Source organism: Pezoporus flaviventris, unplaced genomic scaffold, assembly GCF_033815535.1.
Source record: "Pezoporus flaviventris isolate CSIRO_AGI_PZ_B2104156 unplaced genomic scaffold, CSIRO_AGI_Pfla_v1 ptg000027l, whole genome shotgun sequence".
Taxonomy (NCBI): Eukaryota; Metazoa; Chordata; class Aves; order Psittaciformes; family Psittacidae; genus Pezoporus; species Pezoporus flaviventris.
Window position 1 is genome coordinate 504,563 of NW_026892575.1, and position 6,830 is coordinate 511,392.

General features: G+C 40.0%; 1 long non-coding RNA gene across 1 annotated transcript; it reads right to left on the bottom strand.

Annotated features, from left to right (window-relative positions):
- Nucleotides 1-2,794: 2,794 nt before the first annotated feature.
- LOC133271981 (uncharacterized) lies at nt 2,795-6,348 on the bottom strand. The gene is made up of 2 exons (XR_009744312.1): nt 6,276-6,348; nt 2,795-2,977 (listed from the first exon to the last, which is right to left on the bottom strand). It is a non-coding gene; the product is annotated as an uncharacterized LOC133271981 (long non-coding RNA).
- Nucleotides 6,349-6,830: the final 482 nt, after the last annotated feature.

Sequence of the window (6,830 nt, forward strand, 5' to 3'; positions counted from 1 at the left end):
TCCATGGCATTTACAAACCTCTTTCCACTTCAAAAAAACTCAACAATAATGGATGAGTGCTCCTTTCACAAGAATTTCCCATTGGATTGAGTAGCATTGCCAAGGCTTCTGGTCCACTGCCAGTGAGGATATAGCCAGGGTTTCTCTTTTTTTTTTCTGCTAGAAGGATCTGTAATACAGCCAATTCAGTGTGTTATACCACAGGGGTTACAACACTGGTAGTACATGTACAATTCTTGTAGATCTCTCAGGAGACGGTAAAGTTTCAGAGATAAATCTCTGGAACCAGGCAGAAATTCAGACTTTGAGGAGACAGCAAGGAATTAAAACACTCCAGGGAAGCAGACTGCTGGAGACTCCTAACAGTAAAGATCCAAAGAGCAAAGGTATTAAATGCAGCGTATTGTCTCAGAATCCTGATGTACTGACATATGCCATCAAAAGCCATTTCTTTTACAATGAATGTGGTAAAATCCTGCACAGGTTGCTCAGAGAGGTGCTGGATATGCCATCTCTGGAGACATTCCAGGCCAGGCTGGATGTGGCTCTGGTCAACGTGATCAAGTTGAAGATGTCCCTGCTCATTGCAGGGGGTTGGACTGGATGACCTTTGAAAGTCCATCCAGTCTAAACTATTCTGTGATTCTATGAGACAGAGAGGCTGTGACTATTTATAAGGCAAAGGCAGCAGCCACTAAGATCTGTATTTACCTTTGGCTACAGGACAGAATTCCAACTTAGGCTAACTGAAATGCTCTTCACCCAATACAGATTGAATATAAACAGAGAAAACAGAGCTTTTCAGCTGTATTTTCACTTTACAAGTACTTTCTCAGATTCCCTTTCTGATCATCTATCAGGAATTCAATACATTCTTTATCTAGCTTAGATAAAGAATAACATCTTCCAGGACATGTTAGCGTTTTCAGGATTTTAATTCTTCCTAATTGGCCTAATTCATTCTGTTCCATTGTTTCTTGTGGCTTTAGTGGTTTAAATTAAATGACTGTATCTATTATATTATAACAGTTTCTATTTTCCCCTTCTTTTCATTTCCAAATCTGAGTTTATGCTTCTGCTGCCTTGTCACTCCTATGTACCTTTAGCTTGCTTCTCTCCACACCTTTTCTTTTCTACAGCCAGTTTTCCCTACTTGCAAACCACAGTCAGGCATCACTGCAGCAAGATCACTCTGGTGTAACTCATTGTTCTTTTCATTTGACCTGGGTATTTCATTTCATTTCATATTTTCTTCCCTTTCAGGTTCAGAAACCTAGTTATAATAAAGATCTAACTGTCTAGTATTACACTATACTGTGTTTAGGAACATAAGGCTGTCCCTATGCTCTGCCAGTTCTCCTCAGAATCTATGATACATGCTATTTCTTTTAGTATCTCATTATATGTGTCATCGATATCTTGTTTGGCCTAAAGCCACATGGCAGCCTGACAAGATTGTGCTGCAGTTTGGCAGTTTCTGTACAGGGCACAGCTGTCAGCATCTCTTATCCTCCATTTCAGAAAATCAGCTGGTACTGGCAAGAGATCATAAGCTAAGACTAAGCAGTAACTGTACATCCTTTTTAGCAGAGCAGAAATTGAAAAATCATTCTGGAGATCCTTTTCTGTCCTAGTCTTTTTGGCAGTCTTTTCTTACTGATGGTAAATCTGATAGTTACTTCTTTTGTGTTTCAGCACTTCAAATCATATAGAATGGGTTTTCCCATCCTCCTTCTACTACTTGTTGCAAAGGCACAGCACAATGTTAGAGGAAATATAAAAGGAAGGCTTCTCATTACGTGTTTGAGCATATGCTCTGCCTGTTAAGAACATATACTCCAGCTGCTTCTGCAAGCCACTGTCAGGAACACAGGGAATTAGCTTACTGAAAGAGAAATTGAAGGCTGTCTGCATGCTGACTAATGTCCCACTTTATTATTTTACATCAGAAACTGTGAGGATCACATGATATGAAATATAATATCAAAGGACAGAAGACAAGGACAAAAGGGCAGAAATGAGCAGCAGAGAAGAGAAAAAGGAAGAATGAAAACAAACCTATAGCAAAGCAAAATAAAAGAAAAGGAAAATTGGGAAGAAATAATTTACAGAGAATGCTGAGCAATACCACACCTAGCTCCTTACAGAACACCATGTTGATTTTACAGATGATATTTTTATCTTTGTTATTTGGTGCACTGATACACTGAGAACCGAAGTGGTAGCACAGGTAAAGAGGAAATATGACTGTCATGCAAGTGAAGGAGATAAATTTAAGAAAGGGAAAGTGATGAAAAGTGGAATTTGTAGGGCTGGGTGCCTGTAGCTGAAACTGCTATTGCATTTTCCCTAGAGAAGCAGGCGCACTAGAAAGACTCCTTGATGATAAGTCAACCCAAGATCATCTATGTGAAAGTGATGTTAATGAAAATAAATAAGAGTACTGAGGAAGTCTGGGGCAGGGTGAGAACACAGAAAGGACAGAGAGGAAGCCCACAGGTGGTTGTTGCCAGACTTAGAGATGTAATGTTGGTAAAATTAGGACCCTTCTACAATAGAATTACTCACATAAATTATTGCTCATCAGTATCAGTGAGGAAATTGCAATCTGGCCCATTACTGTGAAGCACAGGTGGCACATTTGAGTGCCTCTTGCCCTACTAGTGACCTCCTCCAAGGGAAACCCTATACACTGAAGTACAAGGGAATTCAATTGCACAGTGCCTTGCAAGTGGGATGCACTTGAATTCCTGTGTTATCTGTAGCTAAAATTGACACCAGTGGTCAAAAAGAAAACTTTTAATATCTATCTTCTTTATTATATGAAATAAGGATTTAGACACTTGAACTCCTAATAAGGCTTATTTTCTCCAATACAATTTTATCCCATGTCCTTGCCTGTGCTGTGCTGCCTTCTTTTCTCTTACTTTTTACCCTGTGTTTTGTTCAGAAGCCTTGTCTGCAAACTGCAGGGCACCTGCAAAAGGAAAGAGAAAGGAAGGACTGAATCAAGGGCAGAGTAACAAATCCACATAGTAAATGATCTGCTCTAATGCCTGGCAGGAGCACTGCAGATCACAGATGTGAGGACTTAGCTGGAAGAGCTGGTTCTGCCTGGAGTTATCTTCTTTAGCTGAAGCCATGAAAAAAACTGTTCCAGAGCGAATACATGACCAGCATATGTACAGGCAGCCAAGACGCATGTGAATTGATTGCTTTTCAATGCTGTGCTTCACAGAAATCAAGATGTTACTTCCTGAAAGAAGCTGACTCTGTTAGAATCTCCTGGTAAGTTTTTCCCATGAGACAAATTAGAGCAGGAGAAATCATAGATGGCTGACTTTCAGGAGTTTTGTTGTTTCCTTAAGTTATTACAACAAAAAGCCACAAAAAAACCCAAGAGTTAAGACCACTAATTCTAAGTGTTTGATCTAGCTGACAAGGTTTTCAGTCTGACCTACCAAATCCATGTATACCTTTACATTACCTTTTGGACTTGTTACTTACTGACAAGCGTACTCCCTCACACACATGAATGCAGTAAATACACATTGTCTTGGTTTTGGCTGGGGTAGAGCTATTTTTCTTCCTAGTAGCTAGTGCAGTGCTGTGTTTTGGCTTTAGTCTGAAAGCAATGCTGATTGATAACACCCTGATGTTTTAGTTGTTGCTAAGTAATGCTTACCCTGATTAAGGACTTTTCAGTCTCTCATGTTCTGCTAGTGAGGAGGGGCATAAGAAGCCAGGAGAGAGCACAGCCAGGACACCTAACCCTAATTAGTCAAAGGGATGTTTCGTACTGCAGCACGTCATGGCCAATATATAAACTAGAGGGAGCTGGTTTGAGGGGAGGATTGCTGCTCAGGGATAAACTGGGCATTGGTCAGCACGTGGTGAACAGTTGCATTGTTCATCACTTGTCTTTCTTGTATTTTATTCCTCTCTATTTTTTCATTATTATTACAATAATTATTATTATCTTTCTTATCTTTATTTACATCATTATATTTTTCTTATCTCAACCCAATGGCTAAACAGCGACACATGCTAACTGCAGATGTGCAAATGCTCAGGGCCTTTCAGCCTTTAGTTTGTGAAGGTCAGTGCCAAAAGGCCAGAACTACAAAGGTTTTAAACCAAACCAGCCACTGTAAGCATAGAATTCCTCTGATCTCAGAAGAAAAAAGGACAAAGACTTTCTGCCTAAGTGAAAAACAAGTGACACAAGAAAACCCAAGAGCAGATTCTGAAGAACTGGTATCTAGCAGTATCTTGTGGGTGCCTGGGGTAGCAAGTAGAAGAAGCATGATCATACATTCAATCTACATCTCAAAAAGCCTGTGTATGCCCAGATCTCTTTCAAAAAGATATATTTTTATCACTTTGATATTTCACTTGCAATGAGGGGGAAAACTTCAAAATGATTATAAATCTAGTTGGATTTGGGAAAGAACATTAAAGTCTGAGATCGTAACAGCTTTTTTAACTCACAGAACTATCTCTCAACCTTAATTTTGCAAGATACTTAAGCATGTGCCTAATGGTAATCACCAGCTGAAATCGGTGGGACTACTATCATGGTTACAATTAGTACGAATGCTTAAGCACCTTGCATAAATGAAGACCTATTATTCTCAATACATATTGTGACCCCATCAGGAGATGAGTTTCTTGTGGTAGTCTGCTATTCCTGCTTCCCAACTGTTATCATATATACTTGCAAGTTCACAGATTCAAAAATACATTAGTCTTATGTTTGTAGCTGCAATGAAAGCTGGAGCTTTAAACTCTGTTACTTGTCAATAGGATTATTGTCTGCATTAGCAGACAATTTTTTAAAGTATTTCCACCTCCTATAATGAAACTTACTGAATATAGGAAACTGTTTCTTCAATTAATGGCAAATCCTAGGTGTTGTTCACTGCTTCCCTTATGACATCCGGCAGTGTGATAAGCAAAGTGTCTGTTATTTCTACAACCTTAAAGCACACTACCTGCCCTGACAAGCAGAACTGCCATGGGTCAATCCTGCCACTACTCTTACTTGACATCTCTGTAGAACCATCAAGGGATACTCTGAAAGTGACTGCCAACGTGTCTTTGACAGGCTACTCACAGAATTTGTTTATCCAACTCTGACTGTGCCATTTCAGTGGAGACTAGACATCAGAGTCTGACTAATAAATAAGTAAAATGCAAAACACCAGGAACAACTAAATGAATCAAAGCCTAACAGAAATAATGTGTGTTAAAGAACCTCTGCATAATACCACCATCCATTCACCCTGGATGATGCAGGTAAAGCAGCAATTGGTACTAGTCCATTCTTGGCATCATACTGCCTTTGTAGTGTCAAAAACCACCAGAACAAAATTCTTCATCTCCAGCCAGCAGAAAGGCTCTTCTTAATCTTTTCCGATGATGGTCTGGCTTGTCTTTGTTCCAGGCTGATGCACTCTAATTCAGTCTATTTGGGTCTAGTCCAAAGTTCTTAGGAAAACTGCAGATAAAAACTGTGCAGTGGGTTATTTCTGATACAGCAAGAGTGAAAGACAGTAAAACGTTCCAGATCTACCCATCTGCCAATGTCTCCCAGTTCTCTAAGCTCACTCCAAAGTTCTGTCCCTTTACTGAAGCAGGCAGTGGCTGAAAAGACTGGTACTTTTTAGAAGACTGCCATGTTTGTCAGGAGCTGTGCTATTGGGGGAGCGTGGCCATAAACATGCAGAGCTAAAGGAGCAGCCCTCCAACCCTCTCAAACTAAAGGAAAGCAGGCAATGTATTCCTGAGTATAGACCTAGAGCAGAAAGACCATTTTTTTTCTGCACCTTACAGCTACTATTTACAGGAAGTGTGGAGATGACTGCAGGTGAATCTAAGTCTTTTTTTTTCTGTCCATCACTCTGGATAACACAATCTTCCATTCTGGACTGAAAGTGTACATTCACAGTAGTATGTATGAACTAGACCAGCACACTTACTATGCTTCAGCCAGCCTCCTGGCACCTATATTCCTTTGCAGTCCCCGATTGTTGGGATAGGGCTGCTTTGGGTTTTTCAAGAGAAGGCGCTTAGAAGGTTGACCCAATTTCTTCAGGCAGCGACACATCAGTGATGCCATTCCATCATCAGCACATGTTGAGGTACAACATGCTTGTTGGACTTGTCTGTCTCCTAAGCTGGGAGAGGATGTGACCAGAAACAGAGAAATTGCAGTACACAGGCATCTCTAATACCTTTATATACAGCCCCAGCTATACAAGGGAAATTCTTACCTCGCTGTTTAATAGCAGCAAAGGGAACAGAGCAGGACTAACTATCTGTCTCCTGCTGTAAAGTCAGCAAAGCCTAGGCAAAGAAAAAAGCTGTGTTTCATACTGTGGTTGTTTCTATTACAGCAGAGTATTCAAATCCATTGTGAATTTATATGATTAGTATACAATGCGTCTCCAGGTATCTCCACCAAATCCTGCAACACAAAAGTATATCCAACTGTTTCTGCTCTGCCAAAGTTAACTATTATTACAGCATGGAGATATAATATTAATTTTGTTTCGATGAAATTGGCTGGCATATGTGTTTCTGTGAGCCCGGCAACAGGTCATTACTGAAATAGCAAAACAAACCTGTTCACCAGTCTTGTTCCAGCACATTGCATTTAGATTTTAAGATCATAACTGTTGGATACCTTTCCTGCAATGATGTACAGAACCCACTCTGCCAGAAGCGATATTCTTTCATAAAATGATTTTGCTGTATCTTCCTTTCCCAGACCCATCTCAATATAACAAAATTTAACAGTCCTGCAGACAATGCCAAATATCTTTCAT